Genomic DNA, 25,031 nt, shown 5'->3' on the forward strand with positions numbered 1-25,031 from the left:
CTTATCTGTTGATTTTAAGGAATTCTATGCTAACTGGACCAAGGGAGGTAATTACACCTGATTAAAGATGTAAGTTTATTTGCTTATCACAAATAAAACTCAATAGGTCTACATATCTTGCCACAGATGTATAGGATATTGTACAGCTTGTCAAGGATATCCATTTGCAAACTTTTCACTATCTTTATTTACACCTGTCGTGGTACTTCTCTTTTAGGCTTTTTCTATAAAAGAACCAATGAACTCATGCAACAGACATAAAAATCAAATATCCCTTGTTAGAGATAACTGTTGATAACCTTGCACTCCAGATTCCCTTAAAAATTGTATTCCTTTAGCAAAATGTTCAGGTTGCCTCTGAACTGTCATATTTTGTGCCCTCAAAGGAATAATTTGACTAAACAATAAGCTTTTAGTGAATTATGACTGACATAATGATCCTCTGTGTCACACAGTCTAAAGACATCATACCCAAATTCTTATCCACATTATAAACCACTGCTAATATTCTAAATATTCAGTAACCCATAACATTCCAGACCACGGGTTCTGCAAGCATAGTCTGTAAATGGTCTCATTCCTGTAGAGAAACAATAACTATTAAAACAAAAGGTGAAAGCCCGGCCACTGTGACTCACTGGCTGAGCGTCGACCTATAAACCAGGAGGTCAGGGTTCGAGTGTGACTCAGCGGCTGAGGGTCGACCTATGAACTAGGAGGTCAGGGTTCGATTCCCGGTCAGGACACATGCCCGGGTTGTGGGCTCAATCCCCAGTGGGGGTCCTCCAGGAGGCAGCCAGTCAAGGATTCTCTCTCATCATTGATGTTTCTATCTCTCTCTCCCTCTCCCTTCCTCTCTGAAATCAATAAAAATATATTTAAAACAAAGATGAAAAACAAACCATAGTACTTTCTGTTTTCATTTTTCAGATTTTAAAAATGAAAGTTCTGTTTTAGGTAAAATGGTAAGAAAAGTATCCAAAAAGTAGAAGCATTCAACAGCTGATAGTCCACATTATGGAACTTCTCCATCTCACCTCCAATATTTACTTTAATTAAAATAACAAATGACCCCTGCTGCAGTTTGAGTTCCACTCAAGCTAGGAACCAAGTTTGTGTTTCTTCATGACACCTCCACTGTCAATTATTGCCCTACTGTTACATTTCCTTTTGAAGGAAAATATTGTTCTACTGCCTAACATCTGGCAATTTATAATGTGGCTGGCACTATGCTAAATACTTTATTTTTTAAAAACAATCTTATTGTTGAAAGTATTAGATATGTCCCTCTTTTTTCCCCATTAACCCCTTCTAGCCCACCCCTGCCCCCCACCCCAGGCTTTTACACCCCATTGTCTGTGTCCATGGGTAATAAATATATAGATGCATACAAGTTCTTTGGTTGATCTCTTCCCATGCACCCCTGTCTTCCTTCTGAACTTTGACAGTCTGTTCCATGCTTCTATGTTTCTGGATCTATTTTGTTCAACAGTTTATTTTGTTCATTAGATTCCACATATGAGTGAGATCATGCAATACTTGTCTTTCTCTGGCTGGCTTATTTCGCTTATACGCTAAATACTTTATATGCAACATTTCCACTCACCGGAATATTTTACAGCTAAATCGTGTTACTGACCTTAAGAACTTGCCCAAGGTCACAGAGCTATTTCACAGTACATATGTAATAGTACAGAGGAAATCTTGAACCCTTTAGCAGTGAGTCTCCCAAGCCAGGCCCCAGTAGAACCACACCTGTCTGTAGGTGTAGACTCATCTAACCACGAGCACTTGGTGTGTACTTATTCTCCAAGTGGTTATTATCCTCTAATTCATTATACGCCTTAACATGGAAGAGAAAAAAACATCATGACAGGACTAGGTGGTACGACAACTTATCTTCCATGCTTTGGCTTTCAGGTACTCTTTGTTATCATAATCTTGGAAAGTCAGGCAAGGCTTCTTTTGTAAGAAGACAAGACTATTTTAGAGCTATGTAGTGTGATTAACTAGTATTGTGATTATTACATATTTAAACAATTCTGATTTAAAATCCTATCAGTGTTTATCACATAAGCAATACAGTATACAAATATAACAAATAGGCTACATGAATAATTTATCCTTCGTTCCCGCCCAAGATTTGCCATTTCATTAATGACAGCATGGCACAGTGGTTTCAAATGATGCTCCTGGAGCCTCTGCAGGGTGACAGGCCAGCCTCCCCTGCCCTCTGAAAACATACTGGGGTTTCATGAATAACACACTCAGAAAATAAGTCTACAAATGCCCTAGCCAGTTTGGCTCAGTGGAGAGAGCATCAGCCTGCTGAACAAAGGGTCTCGGGTTCAATTCAGGTCAAGGGCACATACCTCAGTTGCAGGCTCCTCCCTGGGCCAGGCCCTGGTCTGGGCGTGTGTAGGAGGCAACCGATCGATGTTTCTCTCTCTTTTCCTCTCTCTTCCACTCTCTCTAAAAGATCAATGGAAAAATATCCTGGGATGAGGATTAAGAAAAAAAAAGTCTACAAACCACACACTCCGCCGCCCTTATCTCATTTCTGTACACTATTTTGCCATCTTTGAGATTTAGACTACAACTTAAATTCAGACTTTCCTGAACATAGGAGCAAACACTGATTAACTAGCTTTTGCCTTCTGTTTGTCTATCAAAGTCTATTCAGTAGAGAACATAAAATTCATCAGCTACTTCAACTACAGAAACTACAGTTAAAGCACATTAGGAATGCCTAATTATATACCAAATTATATGGATTACTTATAATCACTTATCGGATTCCTTATAACTGCTAGGCAACACATTAGCCTAAATTCTACACACACTTAAATAGAAGTGCACTTCAATTGTCTTATACTTTTCATATTTCAAACAAATTCTCCTTAATTAGACTAAATCTAGGGAGAGATAAAATGTTTGGATTTCCCCCCATTATTTAATGATCCTTTTAAAATTATATTTATCAGCCATACAAAAATCAAATAAGTGGAAAGACCGTGTATGTGAAAGTGATCTTGTCGCCTTAGGTAGTACATTAGAGGAGTGACCCTGACAAAGCCTAGAAACCAACCACAGGAGGATTCAGGCTCCTTCTTCAGGGCCCCATGTTTACCAGTCTGTGAGAGCTGCTTACTCCCTCCCTGACATCTAGGCTGTCACCTTCTCTCTTTTGAATAATGCTACCTTTGAAGAATTAATTAGTAAAGAAAGAAGCTAACTACCTCCTAAGAATAAAATCATTTCAGATGCATTTTAACTATATTTTTCCAGGAACTAATAAGAGTGCCTCCAGAAATCAGCATTCTTTAATTTCACCTCTGATTTCAAAAGGGATACAATTTGCAGGGGTCTGGGATCTCAGCATCGAGATTTTCCATGTAATCATGTACTGAACTAATTTATGCAAGAATTAAATATAACTTATGGTAATTTCAAAAGTTGAGATGCTATAAGCTACTCAATTTGAGTTCTTAGAAATGCTCTATTATATTACAACTTGCTAGAAGACACTGGCCTGCATTTGGAGTCAGGCAAATTTAGTAGGAGTTCTTTAATAAAAAAAATTAAATCAATTTTAAAAAAATGGTTCACGTCTCTGCTGCGGGGGAGGGGGGGAGAGCTTGGAGGAAACTAAGACACTAAAACATATGCAATTTACTATAATATCTTGTCATATGTCAGGGTGTTAGGTTGGGAAGTGTTCAGCCTACGAAAGTAATACAACTGTACTTATGCCTTAAAATGAAAACAACAAAAACCAACTTCTCCCAAGTGTGAACATAATATTACTACTTTATATAAAGATGACCGTGTTTTTCTTATATTTAAATAACAAATATTATGGCATATCCAAAGTACCAGTGGTTTGGTTTCCTGAGTACAGAGGGAAGACAGAGCTGGAAGCACATTTACCTCCAAATTAAAGGGTAAAAAATGAAAGTCAAATTCCATTTCTAGACTAGTGTTCCAATAGTTATTAAGAGATCAGAATCAGGAGTCAGATTTCAAGATGCCAAGATTTGAAATCTATAATTCATTTTATTTTTATATAAAAGATGAAACTAAGATAACATCTGCTATTCAAAATACAAAATTTAAGTCTGGACGTGAACTAAATTCCTACTTTTAAGGTGAACTTCCAGTCCTTTCTATTCACAAATAGGACTTGATTTATTAAGTTCCCTGCTTTGTATCTCCAGAGTTGATCAAAGCACATTTTCTTAGTACAATCTGTATTGTTCCAAGTGTTTTATAAACATCTTTTGTGAGAGTTTACAGGAGTGTTCTGAAATCATATCCAAGGTCTCATCCCATGAGTCAGTTATTCTTAAAAGGAAACAGAATCTGTCTTTATCACCTTTATTTTTCCATCTATCACAAATCTAATTCTAATCTGTCACAAACTTTAAAAAAAATCATTGGCAGGACTGTCAGTAGGTAATTACTGGCATTAAATACTAGGCAGTGCAACAGTGCAAAGTAAAAAGAGAAAAGGTAATTTCACTACCTGGACATGAAAATTACAGGTCTACATGATATCGAAATTTTCAGTCCCTTAGCCAATAAGGACCACTCTTGGGCTTGTTTACCATCTACCCCTACACTGATAACTCCCAAGTCTGTATTTCCTGTCCTCACCTGAGATACAAACTGTCCATCCAGCTTCCTGCAGGAAATGTGCACTTGAATTCATTAATTCACATCTATTTACTAAATACCTACTACTGCCAACTAGAGTATGCTAGGCTCTGAAGATTGATAGCAAAGAGAACAGACAGTTTCTGTCCTTGTGGGGCTTCTAATGGTAAAGGAAGCCAAACCAATCAACAAATCATAAAAATGGGTAACATACAAATTGTGATTAGACCTATGTCCCAGTCTAGGCTGGTCTAAAACTGAACTTTTTCTTCACTGCACTCTGACCTACTTGCCCCTGAACCCTTATTCTTGGATGGTATCATTACAGGTTACCAAAGCCACAAACTTGGGAGGCATTCTTGACCCCCACTTCCTCCTCCGATCTTCTCAATTTCGGGGTCTGGTCTGTGTTTCCAGAGTAGATGGACGGGATTGGCTCCACCCAGAACCTTTCCCTCACTTCTTTTGGGCACTCCCAATGTGCTGGTGGTAGAAAGCTTCCACAAAGACCCCAACGCCTAGTGAAGGCACAAAAACCCAAAGCCGAGAGCCCCTGGGGTTTTAAAGAGTATAGCTGGGAGGGAGAAGCTCTTTTGTCCCCTTGATTGGAGAGTGTGAAGATGGCTGCTACTCTGTGGAAAAACCTGAGAGAACAGAGATAGGGGAAAGAGCCCCTGTGATAATAAGTACCACTTCTAATCCCCAACATCACTGGTCTCTGCAGCATTTTCATTTTCTTGTGTGCCCTTCTCCAAGAACCTTCCAATTAATCTCTCTTTTAACTTAAGATAGTTTGAGCAGGGTTTCTGTTACTTGTAGTTAGGATTCCTAATAGCTCCTACATGTTTCCAGCTTGTTGTCTAATCCAACTCAGCCACAAATACCCTCGTTCAGGCCCTCATCAACTCTCACCTGGGCTAGTATAACAGTGTAATGGGTCTTCTGTGTCCAGTCCTGTCCCTTGCACCCAACATCCATATATAGTAACCAAAGTGACCACATCACTCTCCCCCTGCCGGACTCATCAACGGAGAAAATCTGAATTCATTAACAGGACACCCAACTCTCTATAATCCTCTCCAGCCAAACAACTGTTATTCCCTGCCTCAAACTTTATGCTGTGATTATATGAATCTATTTGGACTTCTTCTGCTTAGACACACACACACACACACACACACGGCTTCTTCTGCTTAGACACACACACACAAACAGCTTCTTCTGCTTAGAGACACATACACACATACAGCTTCTTCTGCTTAGACACACACACACACACACACACACACACACACGGCTTCTGCTTAGACACACACACACACACACGGCTTCTTCTGCTTAGACACACACACACACACACACACACACACACACACACACACACACACACACCATGCTGAACTAATTAGACCTAAAGAAATTAAACTGGTTTCTTTAGGTTCGCTTCTAGGCATCAAAGTCATCACACCTATGTCAACATTTTATTACATCGATAATCCTAAACATTGTTGCTATAAGGTATCTGGTGCCAGGAAACATGGCAAACACAGCAGCAAGTAACCAGAAGAGAGAATCATAGACCCTAACATCTTTGTGGACTGAACACACGTGTCTCCTCTTAACAAGGCATCCTTGCCCAGATGGAGGAGAGTACTCCCTCCTCTCCTGCATACCTCCTCTGTGCATGCTACTAGCATGGCACCTGAGCACTTGTTTCTTAAGGACAGGGCCATGTTCCACTCACTCTGGATCCCCAAGCCCAGTCAAGTTCACAGAACTATGCTTGCATTCTGAGCTAGGCAGAACACTGAAAAGTCATTTTTCTAATTTAAAAAAAAAAAAAGGCACAGTAGGTGTTAGATTAGAAAAATTGGTCTTTTCACATTGAATTAGATGAGAATATTTGAAAAAATGAAAGATGTTTCATACCCCTAATCCCCTATATAGTTAACTAGCTGACCACTCAATTTTGCATCAATTTTTTAAATAGGAGAAATAATGAGAGATTTTTAAACTTACACAGAATTTCAAAAAGAGAGAAGACTGCACAAACAACCAAAGAGTAGATGAATTGAACTTCATAAAAAAATAAAAGCTTTCTGCTTCAAAGAACAACTTCAAGAATGGGAGGAAATTTTTACACTTCATTTATCTGACAAGATTGTGTGTGTACATGTGTATACCCAGAATAAAGAACTATTACATCTCAACAATAAAAAGACAACCCAATTTAAAAATAAAAAAAGAATCTGAACAGGTATTTCTCTAGAAAAGATATATGAATGGCCAATTAGCACATGGAAAGATGCTCAATATCATTAGTTATTAGAGAAATGCAAAGCAAAACCGCAGTGAGATACCACTTCATATACCCATTGGGATGGCTACTATAAAAAAACAAACACCAAGAAAATAAGAAATGTTGGCAAGGATATGTAGAAATTGGAATCCTCTAACATTGCTGATGGGAATGTAAAATGATGCAGCCACTTTGGAAAACAGTTTGGCAGTTCATAAAAAAGTTAGGACATAGAGTTAATCATAAGACCCACCAATTCTACTCCTAGGTCAGTGATGGTGAACCTGACACGTGTCAGAGGTGACATGCGAACTCATTTTTTTGGTTGATTTTTCTTTGTTAAATGGCATTTAAATATATAAAATAAATACCAAAAATATAAGTCTTTGTTTTACTATGGTTGCAAATATCAAAAAATTTCTATATGTGACACGGCACCAGAGTTAAGTTAGGGTTTTTCAAAATGCTGCCAAAACCGGTTTGGCTCAGTGGATGGAGCGTCGGCCTGCGGACTGAGGGGTCCCAGGTTCGATTCCGGTCAAGGGCATGTACCTGGGTTGCGGGCATATCCCCAGTGGGAGATGTGCAGGAGGCAGCTGATCGATGTTTCTCTCTCATCGATGTTTCTAACTCTCTGTCTCTCTCCCTTCCTCTCTGTAAAAAATCAATAAAATATATTTTTAAAAAAATGCTGACATGCCAAGCTCAAAAGGTTCGCCATCACTGTCCTAGGTACATATCCAAGAGAAATGAAAACATATGTCCTCCCAAAAACCTATACCTGACAGTTCACAGCAGCATTATTTATAACAGCCAGAATGTGGAAACCACCCAAATGTCCATCAATAGATGAATAAACAAAATGTGGTCTGTCCATGCAATAGAATATTATTCAGCAACAAAAAGAAATGAAATTTCTGATACATGCTACAGCATAGATGAACCTCAAAAACATGCCAAGTGAAAGAAGCCAGACACAAAAGGCCGCATATATTGTGTGACTCCATTTATACGACGGGCCCAAGAGGCAAATCCATAGACACAGAAAGTGGTTTCCAGGGGCTAAAGAGAGGGAAGAATGAAGAGTGACTGCTCATTAGGTATGGGGTTTCTTTTCGGGGTGATGGAAGTGTTCTGGAATTAGACAGTGGGAATCAGTGCACAACTCTGTGACTATATTAAAATCCATTGAATTGTATTCTTTAAATGGGTGAACTTTATGGTATGTGAATTATATCTCAACAGAGCTGTCATTAAAAAACTGACTAAAAAAAAATCATACAATGACACCTCTGTGCAGTGGCCTGGTTAAATCATTCTGCCTACTATAGGATAACCTGCTGTTAAAAAACAGAGTCTGTTCAAATGAAGAAACAATTTATTTCTTTTCCTACCATGAAATCCCTACAGTGACCAACCATAAAATCAAATCCAAAGTAAAAAGAGAAAAGAGCAAGAGCACACAATTTGCAATTCCCTGGCAGGTGTGAAATGAACCAAAGATCTGCACAAAGAAAATGTTTATCAGAACTGTTCACTTCCCTTTGATTACACAGATATAAACAAGTCAAAATCCTTTTTAACTCATGAGAAAATGTGCCAGCTTCTTTATTAGCAAAGAGCAAGGAAAAACAAGCATCTCTTCTATAACAAAATTAACATCCAACAGAAGGTCTGTTTGTACTTGGCCGTCGTGAACCTTTCATCTCAGAGCACTGTTAAATTAAACAAGCCTATGCTGTATTGAACACAGCGAGCCAGACACCCTGGCAGGCTCCTAAACTTCATCAGTTAATGTTGAAGAACGATAGAAATAAAGAGGATGGTAGGAACGAAGGTGATGGTGATGACAAAGTAGCTTCATCTTCATTCTGTCCAACACTTCAATTATCTACAGTAACAGAAACATCCTAGCAACTGTGAGACCCCTTTCTCGGTCAATGTACATAAGAAGAGAGCACGGACTTTGGAGCCAGAGAGATCTGGGTTCCAGTCACTGTTTTTTCTAACCTACTTAAGCTGTGTACCCAAGGACAAAGTGCATAACCGAGGCCTTCTGTTCTCTAAAACCGGGGTGACTGTATCTGTCCTCTCAGACTTGTGAGCACTAAATGACGGAATGCACACAAACAGTAGAGGCCCAATGCTCAACATGTATGGCCCACCATAAAAACCCTCACTGCTCTCAGCTCTCCCAAGCACATACTCGTTTTAGAGCTTATATCGTCATATAAGTAACTGACATCAGCCACCCTTCTTCTACCCCAAGTACATCTAACAACTGAAAGATTCTATGAAGATTTCACATTAAATAAATTATCTCCCTTCCCGCAGAATTGAAGGTGGGAAAGCCATCAAGAAAGTCTGTCTTAAATGTCTTAATTTAGGGCATGACACAAAGCATTCATTCACCTAAGAAGTATTTAAAAGCACTGAACTGAGAGAGAGGCACCAAGAGAAACAATTACTATTAGAGAAAATGCATATTTTTCAGTGCAATAATTGGTAACCATCTCATTAAGATTGATGCAATTGTATATAATAAAAGCCTAATATGCAAACTGTCCTCTCGACCAGGAGTTCCAACTGCTCGCTATGACGTGCACTGACCACCAGGGGGCAGCACGGAAACATGGCGGGCATCGGTGACATGGCACTGGTAGTGGGCAGCAGTGGAGGTGCTGCCAGCCCAATGGGCCCAAACAAGAGCAGGACAGTGGTGGAATGGTAGACCAGGTGAGTGGGCAGCACCAGGTCAAGGCAGGTGCGAGCGGGGCCTGATAGCCCCACCGATTGCCCTGCAGATGGCAACCAGCAGCGGCGGCGGAAGCCTGATGACTCAGGTGGAGAGGGGTACCCGGGGGCCTGGAGGCCCAGGTGCTGCCCAGGGCCCAGAGGTCAGCTGGGACCTGCCCTTCCACATCAGACGCTCACACTCTGATCACGAGCCAGGCCCAGGGACTGCATCTGTGTACAAATTTTGTGCACCAGGCCTCTAGTCTGATTATAATTTCCAAGTGTCAGTAATCAGTTCTCAAAGTAAAAGAAAAAGGAAGTGGAATGGTTTCAAGACTCCAGAAAAGATGTAGGAGGATATCCTTTGCCAATGACAGCAATTAATGTTTGAGTGATGGCTGCTGGAACATTCAGACTGAAAAACTTTATTACATTAGAATACACTGATATCTATTTAAAACAAAACTTACTGGGTTTAATATACACAAACACAACCCTTACCATGAACTACGTGTCCTCACTGAACAAACTGGCATGAAGGAAAAACTTGGATGATACTCCCATATTTGTCATTATACTATGATACAGGGGAAATGATGGTGTTCAGCCATACTCCCATGTTGGAAATCTTTTTAAAGAGAGTACCTAGACAGCAGTAATATGCAGAGCCAGACTTCTCTGCCCAGCTCCACACACATATCCATCATGCACACTAAGCAAAGCTTCCAGAGCTAGGAAGGACAAAAACTTCTCAAGGAGGATGGGACAGTCAGAGACTGAGGATATCCCTAGGGAGTTGCACTAAGCACTGCGCTCTCTATGGAACTTGTGACCCAAATCTACTGTTCTCCATCCTTTTTCTATAACTCTACCCTTAAGACTCTGAGTTAATAAGACCTCTGTGAGAGACCAACTCAGTTACAGATATTATAGAAGTAAGCCCAGTGTTGGCTTTGTTAGGGATCTATTATCCTCTGTATATAAGCACTTAAATTTTTTTTCCTTCCTACTGCAGTTCTATACTCTCACCCTGATCATTGGAGTTTCATCTAAATATTCTGCACCACAAATTCTGTATATGAAGACAGAACTTATCCTCTTTCCAATTTTCCAATCAAATAATCACTTACACTGCCAGTCTAAATTTTAAGCTTGATGACTAAAATAGGAAAAAACTATTACAAATGCACAAAATCCAACTCACTAAATACGTAACAATATCTTAAAATCTGTTTCTTTTTTTAATATGTTTTTATTGATTTCAGAGAGAGGAAGGGAGAGGGAGAGAAAGATAGAAACTTCAATGATGAGAGAAAATCACTGATTGGCTGCCCCTCCCCCCCCCCCCCTCCGGTGCCCCACTACTGGGGATCAAGCCTGCAACCTGGGCATGTGCCCTTAGCAGAAATTAAACCATGACCTCCTGGTTCATGGGTTGACACAACTGAGCCACACCAGCTGGGCAAAATCTATTTTAGTACAGTATAAAAATGTTTACAAATGAAGCTAAGAGAAATAAATGACAGTCTTAACTACTACTGGTAGTAATTCCTCACTTTCCAGGAGTATTTTTAGAATTAGGTTTAAAGAAATTAACTCATCAGTGAAATGAAAGTTACCTATACACAAATTCCTATACTGCCATAGAAAAGAGATTAAAGAACCCCAAAACTGTGGTTATTTTAGAAAACAAATACAAGCTTATACCATTAGCCACAATATCAGAGGGAAAAGTCTAGGAAATCTCAATTTAGGTACAACCAAAAATCCAGTAATTTCAAGTCTGCCTACATTTAATTTTGGACTATTTTTAAAAAATACAGTCCAAAGTTAATATGGACTGCCTCCTGCACGCCCCACAGTGGGGATGAGCCTGCAACCCATGCATATGCCTGATGGGGAATTGAACCGTGACCTCCTGGTTCCTAGGTCAATGCTCAACCACTGAGCAACGCCAGCTGAACTGGACTCTTTTTATGTTTTTTGTTTGTTTGTTTGTTTGTTTGTTTTTAGGGAGAGAGGGAGGGAAAGGAATAGACAAAAACATCGATGAAAGAGAGACATTGATCGGCTGCCTCCTGCAGGCCCCCTACTGGAGATCAAGCCCGAAACCTGGGCATGTGTCCTGACTGGGAATTGAACCCAGGACCTCTTGGTACATGGAATGATGCTCAATCCACTAAGCCACACCCGCCAGGCTGGACTATTTTTTAAGGAAGGAGTTGCTAAGCAAATTAAAACACAAATAAAAATTGCTAAATTATTAAATCAATTTTAAAATGTTACATGCAAATAACAAACTAGCTCATGCATTCCCTTATTAGAATCCCATATTCCAATGGAAACAAAATGTATGAGACAAGAATTCACAATGTTGCCCTAACCAGTTTGGCTCTGTGGATAGAGCGTCAGCCTGCGGACTGAAGGGTCCCGGGTTCGATTCCGGTCAAGGGCATGTGCCTTCGTTGCGGGCACATCCCCATTAGGAGATGTGCAGGAGGCAGCTGATCGATGTTTCTCTCTCACCGATGTTTCTAACTCTCTGTCCCTCTCCCTTCCTCTCTGTAAAAACTCAATAAAATATATAAAAAAAAAAAAAAAAAAGAATTCACAATGTTGCTAAAACGTATTAGAGCCCTGATGGATATGGCTCAGTTGGCTGGAGTGTCATCCCCTACATCAAGAAGTGGTGGGTTTGATTCCCAGTCAAGTCACATACCTAGGTTGCAGTTCCATCTCTGGTCAGGGTGAGTATGGGAGGCAACTGATCGATATTTCTTTTTCACATCGATGTGTTTTTTATTCTCTCTGTCCCTCTTCCTCCCTCACTAAAATCAGTGGAAACTCATGTTATCTGGGGAGGATTAAACAAAAATGGAGTAGATAATTTTTCCATCTTCTCTGTTTATTTTGGCTGTGAAAAACCGGTGTAGGAGTCAGAAAAGCTTAATAGGCAGGATACAGGACAAAGATTTATATATTCTCCATGGCTGGCAATCCATATCTCTACCTCTATTTAAAAAAAAAAAATTTATCTTTATTGTTGAAAGTATTACATATGTCCTCTTTTTTCTCCCATTGATCCCTTCTAGTCCACCCCTACCCCCCACCCCAGGCCTTCACCACCCTACTGTCTGTGTCTATGGGTTATGCATATACGCATTCAAGTTCTTTGGTTGATCTCTTCCCACCCACCCACCCCCACCTTTCCTCTGTCTCTACTTCTACCTATTTTTAATAAATGTCGAACCACACAATTAAAATACAACTCAATTTCTCTCCATTATAACTAAAAATATATTTTGGGGAATTCACTTTATCCTTGTCTTCAAATAACATAACTGAAAAAATACTTCGTCTATAATAGGAAATATAAATAGGATTCCTTAATAAGATCTAGCATCCTTCCTAGTTTAGATACTACTTTGCCCTTAACAGCAACAAAAATACAAATGAAAAAGAATATTTAAAATACCGTAATGTATATGAGCCTGAAAAGAAATGAGATATAGTCCAAATCAATAGTCTAAACAAAATGTCAAAAAATTTTAAGGTAGCAAGTGTCACTATGACTATGTATGTCTATATTTGTGAGCATTTAAAAACCACAGGTGCTAGTTTTATTCTCCAAGAAATTAAGTTTCTTAATTAAAATTTAAGATACTTCTCTTTTACATCTTAATTCTAACTCAATGACAATATACACCAATCATTTGCTCCTTCAAAAATGGTTTGTGTGTCTATCATGTATGTATGTTCCAGGTATCATATGAGTTGCTAGATGTAAGCTGGTAAATAAAACAGGCTTGGTCCTGGCCTCAATAATTTTAACTTGGACTTAAAAGCACTCACATGGAATGCAATCTATATTATAAGAATATGCATTTTATATCTAGGGAAAAGATAAATTAATTTTTAATCCCCACTTGAGGATATGTTTTTATTGATTTTTTTTAGAGAGAGAGAGAGAGGGGGGAAGAGAGGGAAAGAGCATCGATTGGTTACCTCCTGTACATGCCCCCAACCGGGGATCGAATCTACAAGCTAGGTAATGTGCCCTACTGGGAATCGAACTGGAAACTTTCTGGTGTTTAGGACAACACTCCAACTGGCTGGGGTGGGAAGTTTTAATTGGTTTTTATTGAGTCAAAGAAGAAAGAGTAGGTCAATAGTGTGTATAATCCTATTTGATCGAAATAAAATCGAAAACAAAGATAAAATTAGAGCCCACATTCATATCAGCAACAGGCAAAATCCTTTGGACAGATGAGACTTAATGTCAATATTCATAGGTTTACATGTGAAAGCATATTCACTTAGTTCATGTAACTCAATAATATTCCATGATTACCCAAGCTTGTAAATCCTATTCAGTATGCTTTTCTGCAACTGTACCCATGTTTGAAATCTATTAAGAAGTTGAAGTTTTTAAAGCTCTACTATAAATTTAAAAAAAAACAGGCATTGCTCTCTATAGAGGGAAACTTTCAGTACCCAAAACAATTAGTGTCAATAATTTAAAAATATTTATGGGTTAGGGCAATAGACTAAAAACAAAGAACACAACATATTTTATCATTTTCATCACATTTAAAGTCCAAGAGTGTCTCACTTACACATGAGAATCACAGATACAGTCTCAATAAGGAAATTCTTCATGTAAATAAATATATCAAACTAGAGGCCTGGTGTACGACATTCGTGTAGGGGGTGGGGGGGTGGTCCTCAGCCCGGCCTGAGCCCTCTCGCAGTCCAGGACCCCTCGGGGAATGTTGGACTGCCAGGGAATGGGCCTGAGCCGGCAGTCAGACATCCCCTGAGGGGTCCTTAGCGCTGCCACAGAGGCAGGAGAGGCTCCCACCACTGCCACTGCGCTCGCCACTGTGAGCCCAGCTTCTGGCTGAGTGGCTCTGCCTTGCAGGTGGGAGAGGCTCCCGCCAACACCACTGCACTCCTCAGCTGTGAGCCCGGCTTCTGGCTGAGCAGCGCTCCCCCTGTGAGAGTGCACTGACCACCAGGGAGCAGCTCTTGTGTTGAGCATCTGCCCCCTGGTGGTGAGTGTGTGTCATAGTTACCGGTTGTTCCACGCATATTAGCCTTTTATTATATAGGATGAAAGAGGTCTTCGAAAACATAAAGTTTATTTGAGGCAAAAAACCTTGCTATCTCAAAAAGGTACCATTTTTTTCTCCTATTGACTGGAGAAAATTAAAAAGATTTAAAAACTCAGTGTGAGCAGGGGTATAGAAAACATGACCCTCATGGACTTTGCTGGGGATCAGGATGAGGTGGGAGGGTGGTGGTAATAAATTGGTAGTCTTTACAGAGGGCACTTTAGCCATATGTATCAATATTTAAAACGTGTATAATATTTGACTCAGCACCTGTATGTCTAAAAAATAAATGAGTAAGTATACAACAATGTAAGTACAGGGTTGATCAACACATCATTAACTATTATCTCTTAGGAACAAGCTAAATTTCTGTTGTCAAAGGAGTGATTAAATAAATTATGTTGCCTCAAACAATGGCATGTTAGATAGCCAGTAAAATAATCATGTATGATTATGCATGTCTTTTAACAAGCATGTGTAGAGATGTACAAAACATATTGTTGCATTAAAAAGACCATCATATATAGTATAAACCAATTTACTTAAAGATTTGTATGTAAATACTTATTTGACAGATAAATTCCTAAAAGTATGTTCACCAAAATACTAATGGCAGTCATTTCTGGGTGGTAGAAGTTGGATGTTTACTTATGTCATTATGTTGTTTTATACTGATGGAAGGTTTTTCTCATTATTATAACAACAAAATACAACACCTTTTCATTTAAGAAAAGTGTTGCTATGTTACCAGAAGTGACTTCAAATCTCTTCAACTCCCTATTTAAAAAAACAAAGCTTTCCCTGAATGTTGTAGATATAATCACCAAACCGCTTATGGATTTCCACCTGCTAGATCTCCTCAGTAGCATGCCCTCAAACAAGAAGATAATGAGAATTTAAATGATTTTATTCAAACAGCCCACCATTCTGGCATCCACCTAAGAACCCCAGGTGCCATGAACTGAAACCCTCCTAAAGCAATCTCCCTCTTACATCTTAAGAAAACAGGCTGTGGAGCGAAATTAAAAATAATAAGCCCTGGCTGATTTTGCTCAGTGGTTAGAGCATCGGCCCAGGGACTTAAAGGTCTCAAGTTCGATTCCTGGTCAAGGGCACATATCTCAGTTGCAGGTTCCCTGGCCCAGATAGGGGCACCATGCGGGAGGCAACCCATCGATGTATCTCTCTCATGTGGATGTTTCTCTGCCTCTCTCTCCACCTCCTCCCTCCCTTTCACTCTCTCTAGAAATCAATGGAAAAAATATCCTCAGGTGAGGATTAAAAAATAAAACAAACAAAAAACAATAAGGATGAATTTTTTTTTGAAAAAATTAAATCATAAAAAAACTTACCTCAGTCAAATATTTAATTATATTCTTGTCTTACATTCTCTTTATTAGCACCTTTATTGTGAACCTGGAAAAGGGGGGGAAAAAGTGAAAATTACTTTTTATTGAACACTTACTTACATGCCACACAGGTGGTCAAATAAAGCCTCCTGGAGAACATGAAGTCTGAGATAAATTGGAAAAAACAAAATGGAAGTTACTAAAGTGGGATTGTTGGGAAAGTTGAGACTTGCAAGTATAATTAAATAACTTTCCCTAAAATTTTCAAGGAGCTACATAAATGACTATACTATGGAACAAATTGTCTTAAAGATCTGAAGCAGGCGAAAAGTTGGGCTGCTAGACTCAGAACACCTGCATTGAGCCCCAGCTCTCCACATCCTAGCTTGTGTAATCTTCAGCAAGTCCCCAAGCCTGTGTGCCTCATTTTCCCCATCCTATATAATAAAAGCGTAATATACAAATTGTCCCCTCCCCCGGGAGTTTGACCAGGGGGTGGGGCCTGCCATGCACTGGGCCTCTAGTATGTATAATAACAATATCCAACTCAAAATTGTGGAGGATTATATAAAGTAATCCACATCAAGACTTTATAACAGTTTCTGGAATGTAACAAATGTTCAATAAATGTTAATTATTGCTTTTATTATTATACTAGACTCTAGTATACTCTAGTAACTAGAGGCCCAGTGCATGAATTCATGCATGGGTGGGGTCTGGCTGGCCTGGCCCCAATCAGGGTGGATTGGGGCCAGGCCTGTCGGGAGGGTGGTTCACCAGCCAGCCCGCACGATTGGAGCCTGATCAGGCCCGGGTAGGGGCTGCAGGCAGTTGGCCCACCAGTCCTGCCCCTCATCAGGGTGGGGAGGCTGATATGGGGTGGGGCCGGGCAGGAGGAGGGGCTGCAGGAGGTTGGCCGGCCCCGCCCTCTACTGGGGTATGGGGGGCGATCAGGGGCAGGGCCAGATGGGGGAGGAGCTGCAGGAGGTTGGCCGGCTGGCCCTACCCCTTATTGGGGTGGGGGGCGATTAGGGGTGGGGCCAGCCGGGAGGAGGAGCCACAGAGTGGTTGGCCAGCTGGTCCCACCCCCTGACCAGACCAGTTCGCTGGCTGCAGTGGGTGTCATAGCAACCAGTCATTCTGGTCGTTACAGCTTTGTGGTCACAGGCTTTTTATATATACATATACTAGAGGCCCAGTGCACGAATTCGTGCACGGATGGGGTCCAGTCTGACCTCCCTGATCGGACGATCAGGCCGGGCTGGCCAGGGGGAGGGGATGGGGGAGGTTGGCCCACTGGCCCTGCTCCCTGGTCGAACTCCCATCAAGCTCCTGGTCGAGGGGACAATTTGCATATTAGCCTTTTATTATATAGGATTATATAGGACTAGTAGATACTTTTGTATAATAAAAATCTGTACTGACATTATTATTGACAAATGGGATAATCTTGTCTTCAAGAAGCTTATAGGGTACTTGGAGAGAGATAAGAGTTACCCAGACACATAAGACAAAAGAAAGATCAACGTTAATTATTATTCATTTATTTAACAAATCTGAGAGTCGGTTCATTGGCAGGTATTTTGCTAGGCATTCTTTGGTGGACAGGATAGACACAGTTTCTCTCCTCACATTTCCAGCTTATCCAGGGTCATGCTATAGGACAGATGAGCTACACGAGGAGAAACATGCTGTTTTTTACTGGCATGGGGCAATATGTATCTGAACTGATAGAACTGGATAGCAGAACATTCATGATAGGAAATACAGGATGTCTGGGTCGCCTCATTGTCAGGGTGCATCCAAGAGGGCAAAAAGTAATAAGGATAGAAAGCAGGGAGAATCTCATGCTGGTCTGAGTCTGTTCTCTGTTCTCAAGTATGTTGATTATCCTGCTCAAATTGAACCACAACAATTGTAATATACTTTATTTGTTATAATTTCAATTTGAATATCTTTTTGTTGTTTTTCTTCATGGTTTCGTTTTTTGCATTTTAAAGGTGAGAGGGGTAAGAGTAGGAAAAAGGAAAAAAGAACAAAATTTCAACCCATGTTGGCAGTGATGATGGAAGTGGAATTATATGATGAGCTTTATATTTTCTTTTTTATTTATTTTTATTTTTTTATTTTTTTATTTTTTTAAATATATTTTATTGATTTTTTACAGAGAGGAAGGGAGAGGGATAGAGAGTTAGAAACATCGATGAGAGAGAAACATCGATCAGCTGCCTCCTGCACACCCCCTACTGGGGATGTGCCCGCAACCCAGGTACATGCCCTTGACCAGAACCGAACCCGGGACCCTTCGGTCCGCAGGCCGACACTCTATCCACTGAGCCAAACCGGTCTAGGCATATTTTCTTTTTTAATTCTCCCAACTTTCTAACAAAGACAAAATTGCTCCTTTTACAGATTAAGAAACTGAGGCTCTGAGTAGTCAAGCAGATCCCCAGATGTCCACAGAACTAATAAATGCAGACACAAAATTAAACTGCAAGCTTGACTCCCAAGTCTTTCCTTTTCTTAGGCAAAAATTATATAAGGGATTCTGCAGAATTTAAAGTCTGTTAAAAAAATGACTTAAAACTCCAGGGTCTACCAATTTCTGTACTTACACAGAAATAAACAGCCTTCATATACACAGTCACAACCATTTAGAAAAGACAAAGGAAGATTGTACTTATAAAAACAATAAAAAGTAAAATAGTTAAGATGAATTTAACAAGAAATGGGCAAAACCTACATGAGAAAACCTTTAAAAGCTTCACAAGGATTCGAGAGTAAAATCAAATGGAAAAATATACAATGTCCTTGGACAGGAAAATTCAACACCAGAAATATCGATCCTCCCTATGTTAGTTTATAAATTTAACATGATCTCAATTTTTTAAAAGAGATTCCCCCCACCAGAACAAGACAAAATGATTCTAAAGTTCACATGGAAAAATAAACAAGCAAGAACTGCCAGGAAAATGAAGGGTAACAAGGGAAACTAGCTTTATGAAATATCAAAAACATTTTATAAAACCAATAACGTAAACTGGTGTATGAATAGGAAGACTGAAGGAATAGAACAGGAAGTTGAGAGGTGTACCTCAATATATCAGGAAGTTCAGGATACAATAAAGGTGCATTGTATTCTGAAACAAATGGATAAGGTAACTGGTGGGCACATTGAAAAAGACAAAGCTGAAGCTATACATCACCCCTGAATGCCAGAATAAATTCTACATGGATCAAAGATTTAACTTAAAAATGAAACCATAAATGTATTAAACAAAAGCAAATTCTAAATTCTTGGAGACTTTTCTGTGACTTAATCCAGGCACTAAAAAAAATCAATATTAACTACCTAAAACTTAAAGATACACCTTTTAAGCCTGCTCTAGACCAAAATACATGAAAGTAAAAAAAAAAAACCCCACAAAAACAAAACAAAAAAACACAACAACACACACACACACACACACACACACACACACACACACGACAACTGGGGGTAATTGCAACTCACATTGCAAAGGGCTAAACTCGCTAATTTACAAATAGAAATTGATTAGAGAAAAAGCAATCCAAAGAAAAATGTGCAAAGGGCAAGAACAGATAGTTCGCAGAAAAGGAATTAGAAATAGCCTTTAGGCATATGAAAAGATATTCAGCCTCATTCATAATCATAGCAATGCACATTAAAACTACACCTAGTTATCATTTTTCACCTATCAAACTGATATAAACTCCAAAGTTGGAGTCTGTTGGTGAGGCTATGAAGAAACAGGTGCTCTAATATATTATTTAAGAAGGTTCAAAATGGTACAACCCTGAAGGAGGACAGCATTTATCAAAATTATAATTGCACTGTTCACTAACCCAGCAATATTACTTCTAGAAAGATATCCTACATAGACACCTCGCATATACAAAATGATATGTATACAAGGTTATTCAAGCCAGGTTGTCTGTGATTGTAAGAGACTGTTAAAAAAAACTCAAATATGCATCAGTGGGAGCTAGTTCAATAAACTATGGTACAGGCATACAATTGGATATTCTGAAGCTGTTAAATATTTGTTTTCCATACACTAATATGGGAAGATCCAAAAGGTATATTAACTAAAAAATGCAAAGCAGCATAATCATTTACATAGTATGCTACATTTTATATAAGAAGGAGAAAGTATATATTATTATACTGGTATTTGCTTCTATCTATACAAAGAAAAATAGGCATCTATAGGAAACAAAACAAGTTTTCTGCAGAGAGAAAGGGACAGGTTAGATCAGGGGTGGGCAAACTTTTTGACTTGAGGGCCACAATGGGTTCTTAAACTGGACTGGAGGGCCAGAACAAAAGCATGGATGGAGTGTTTGTGTGAACTAATATAAATTCAAAGTAAACATCATTACATAAAAGGGTACGGTTTTGTTTTTTTTTTAGTTTTATTCATTTCAAACGGGCCGGATCCGGCCCGCGGGCCATAGTTTGCCCACGGCTGGTTTAGCGTCTGTCCCCTGGTAATCAGTGTGCATCATAGCAACCGGTTGTTCTGGTTGTTCCACCATAATGGTTGCTTACACTTTTATTATATAGACTAGAGCAGGGGTCCTCAAACTACAGCCCGCGGGCCACATGTGGCCCGCCGAAAACATTTATCCGGCCTGCCAGGTGTTTTTGCCGCCGCTGCCTGTCCTGCTTAGCAGCCGACTCGTTCTGGGGCTGCAGTGAGCATGTATGGAATATCTGAGGAACAGTGAACTGGCCCCGTTTAAAAAGTTTGAGGACCTCTGGACTACAGGCCCGATGCATGAAATTCATGCACGGTGTATGTGTGGGGGGGGAGGATCCCCTCAGCCCAGCCTACACCCTCTCCAATCTGGGACCCCTCAGGGGATGTCCAACTGCCGGTTTAGGCCCGTAAACCAGCAGTCGGACATCCCTCTCACAATCCGGGACTGCTGGCTCCTAACTGCTCACCTGCCTGCCTGATTGCCCCCAACTGCCCCCCTCTGCCGGCCTGGTCACCCATAACTGCCCCCTCCCTGCCAGCCTGGTTGCCCCCGACTGCCCCCTGCTGGCCTGGTCGCCCCCAAATGCCCCCCCTTCCAGCCTTTTCACCCCTCCCTGCTCCCCTCTACCAGCCTGGTCGCCCCTCACTGCCCCCCTCTGCCAGCCTGGTCGCCCCTCACTGTCTCCCTCTGCCAGCCTGGTCACCCCTCACTGCCTCCCTCTGCCAGCCTGGTTGCCCCTCACTGCCCCCCTCTGCCGGCCGGTCACCACTCACTAACCCCCCTGCCAGCCTGGTTGCCCCATGCAGCCTGCTGCTCAGTCGTTTGGTCGTCCCTCACTAACCCCCCTGCCAGCCTTATCGCCCCGTTCAGCCTATTCAGTCGTCTGTGCAGTTGTTTCGGATGTGACGGCCCCTGGCTCTTTATATATACAGATAAGCAATTCTAGTGTGGACATCGCTAAAAATTATAAAAGATTAATTTTTTCTTCAACCAAGTTAAAGCATGTGACCATAATAATGTATGTTTTTAAAATCTACTTTTATTGATTTCAGAGAGAAAGAGAGGGAGAGAGGGGTAGAAACATCAACGATGAGAGAGAAACATAGATCGTCTTTCTCCTGCATGCCCCACACTGAGGATCGAACCCGCAACTTGGGCATGTGCCCTTGACCTAATCAAACCTGGGACCCTTCAGTCCACAGGCCGACGCTCTATCCACTGAGCCAAACCAGCTAGGGCTATAATAATATATTTAAAAGTTATTTCAAGGGGAGAGGAATTAGAAGAGAGAACAGGAAGGTGCAATGGAAAGAATCCTATAGTCTAATGGTTCTCATAGTATGGGCTCTGGACCAGCAGCATCAGCATCAACTGAAAACTGTTGAAAATGCAAATTTTCTGAACTAGAAACTCTGAGAGCAGTAGGTAAAAATTCCTATAATACACACTCAAGTTTGAGAGCCATTAATCTGGTCCAGTGCTTCCCACACAGTCACCTGCATCACTTGGAGGGGGATCATATTAAAATGCAGATTCTGGTTCAGTAGGTCTGGGATGGGCCCCAGAGTCTGAATTTCTACCAAGCCCCAGGATGCTGCTGGTTCAGGGCCCATATTTTGAGAAGAAAAGCCGAAGTCCACTGTGGAAGAAGATAAGCAGTCTTCATGTGGTTGAGTTTCCTATGAAACCTGTTCTCACTATCAGACGGAAAAAAGTCCTTAGACAGGTTTCCTGGCTAAGAGATACCATGCAGCTTCCCACATAAATTCTGTACTTAACATTTAGCAAATATATTTGCAAACATATTTCTTATTAAAGTAATAATTATTAATTTTTGAAATCCTATTTAAGGATGTCCCATTTAAGAAAACTTTCATTTATAAGTGGACCTATGAACCTTCCAGAATGATAAAAACAAAAATCATATTCATACATCTGCTGGTTATACTATCTGATTAACTTTACTTCAAACACATTAACCAAACCATCTGCTCTCCATGAAAATCACCAAGCAGTCTGTTTCTCATATTTACAAATACTGACTCTCCATTTGTTTTATATGGGAATAATCTTTATAGGAGTCTTCCAAGTAAAGAACTGTGGTTTAGAAGGAAGGACCTAGACATGCTGTATAGCTTCATTTTGCAAGTCATCCCTTTTGGTGTTAAACATAAATCAATATGCTGAGATTTCTATATATTCCTTATTTCACTGACTCTAAAATGCCATCAATTTTCAGACACACTGTTATTTTATGTACCACTAAGAAAAGTTGCCAATTAAACCATGCCAATTTTAAGATACCATTCCATCTTAGATATGCATCTTAAAACATCAATTAAATTGCTTAATTAAAAATCTCAGTGGTATGTCCATAATAACTCATTTTCATCCATATAAGCATGGATTTTTGCCCATTCAACAATGTATACCCCACGCCTAAACACTGTAACAGTTTCCATACCTATGCAAGTCATATTATTTGGTTCAGTTCTGTACAGATGAATATAAAAAGTAGTAATGTTTTTTAAGTAGTAAAGGAAAAAAAGGGAGTGACCTCTTTTTATCCTGGAGTGTGATATTGCTTGCTCAAAGTAATAAAAATTAATTACTCTCAATTTAGGTAATTTTCCAATCCAAAAGTATTCAATGAACCTATCCCAAGTCAATTTAAAATATATCTATTTTGGTAACACCTTTCAAAAGTCACAACCAATGAACAATAAACATCTTACAGCAAGAAGCAATTTATCCACTAAACAAAACGGGAAAATAAACTTGCTTTCTAATTTTAACAACCATTGAAGAAATTTATAATGTTACACTGTAGCTACATAATAGTCAGAGTTGAACTTTCTTAATTTGCATTTTCCCCTAAACTTCATCACTGAGTTTCATGTGAAAAATCAATTTCTAACTAATCATGCCAGGAGGACTAAGGACATATATGATTACAGGTCATTTTAATTTTCACCTCTGTACACAACCACATTTTCTAAATTCTCTAATATGGATATTAGTATGTAAGAATGATGGTTATTTAAAAAGTGGTTATACAGTAATAATTTGTATTTTATTTAATTCAGGCCTTTTTAGTTATTTACACATATTGCTGTCACTTCACAACTCTATTCTAGTCTCAAACTCTTCAATTATTCAAGAGTTTAGTTGTCAACATGTCTAATAAGAATTTCCATTACACAAAGCAAATTTTTCAGACAGAAGGACACAGGTGCTAATCTTGTCTCCCACCTGAAATTCTAGAATAATCAATGAAAGTGCCAGTAGCCAAGGGTCTGATTTTTTGGTATGTTAGACATGTCAGAAAGAACAGGTGAAAAATTTTCCCAACAAAAATTGTTTGTGTCAGTTAAATCCTGCCTTTTTCTGTAATCTATCCTATATAATAAAGAGCTAATATGCAAATGGCCATCACGCTCTTGCGCCCTCATGCCCTAGCACCAGGGGACCTGAGGCCACGCCCCCTGCCCAGTGCCAGGCTGGGGGACCTGAGGCTGAGCTCCCCGCCCGGTGGGGCATGACGGGGGACCTAAGGCTGCACCCACCGCCTGGCACCGGGCCAGAGGACCTGAGGCTATGCCCCCAGTCCTACGGGGCTTGATGGCAGTGGGGCTAGCTGGGTCTGGGTCTCGCACAATTTCGAGGCATGCGTGGGCAGGCTGGGACTTGACTCTGGGTCCCATGGCACACCCCCAGACTCTGACAGGAGGGAGATTTTCATATACATTTTACTAATTTTCTTTCATCTCTGACACTTCCATTATAGAGAAAGGGCAAATAGCAATATTAAAATATTTCCTCTAATTAATTCCTTTTTAATGTGCATGAATTTTGTGCACTGGGCCTCTAGTGTATACATATATAAAAAGCCAGTGACCAGAATGCTGTAACAACCAGACTGGCCGGTCGCTATGACACCCACTGCAGCCAGCGAACCGCCCATTGGGGGGGACCGCTGGAAAACGCCCTGCAGCCCTTCCCCCTGGCGAGCCCCGTTCCCCCACCCTGATCGGCCTGCAGCCCCTCCCCCAAGCCGGCCCACCCCTGATCTCCCCCCCACCCCAATAGGGGGTGGGGTCGGCCGGCCAACCTCCTGCAGCTCCTCCCCCCAGCCGCCCACCTTCAATGAGCCCCTCCCCCCAGCTGGCCCCACCCCTGATTGCCCCCCTACCCCAATAGGGGGTGGGTCTGGCTGGCAAACCTCCTGTAGCCCCTCCTCCCACCTGGCCCCACGCCAGATCATTCCCCCTTCCCTCCCCCCCATCAGGCACAGGACCATCGGCCAAACGCCTGCGGCCTCCCCCCCCCCCCCCCCGCCAGTCCCACCCCCGATGGGCCCCCATCATCTCC

General features: G+C 40.6%; 1 protein-coding gene across 3 annotated transcripts in view; it reads right to left on the reverse strand.

The window, feature by feature from the left end:
* The window catches only part of MRTFB (myocardin related transcription factor B), a 196,429-nt gene that overhangs the window by 168,720 nt on the left and 2,678 nt on the right, over positions 1 to 25,031 (reverse strand). For all 3 annotated transcript variants that reach the window (XM_036310141.1, XM_036310143.1, XM_036310142.1), the window contains exon 2: positions 16,158 to 16,221. The gene's annotated coding sequence lies outside the window, so the exon portion shown is untranslated. The remainder of the gene's footprint in view (positions 1 to 16,157; positions 16,222 to 25,031) is intronic.

Source organism: Myotis myotis, unplaced genomic scaffold (assembly GCF_014108235.1).
Source record: "Myotis myotis isolate mMyoMyo1 unplaced genomic scaffold, mMyoMyo1.p scaffold_m19_p_5, whole genome shotgun sequence".
NCBI lineage: Eukaryota > Metazoa > Chordata > Mammalia > Chiroptera > Vespertilionidae > Myotis > Myotis myotis.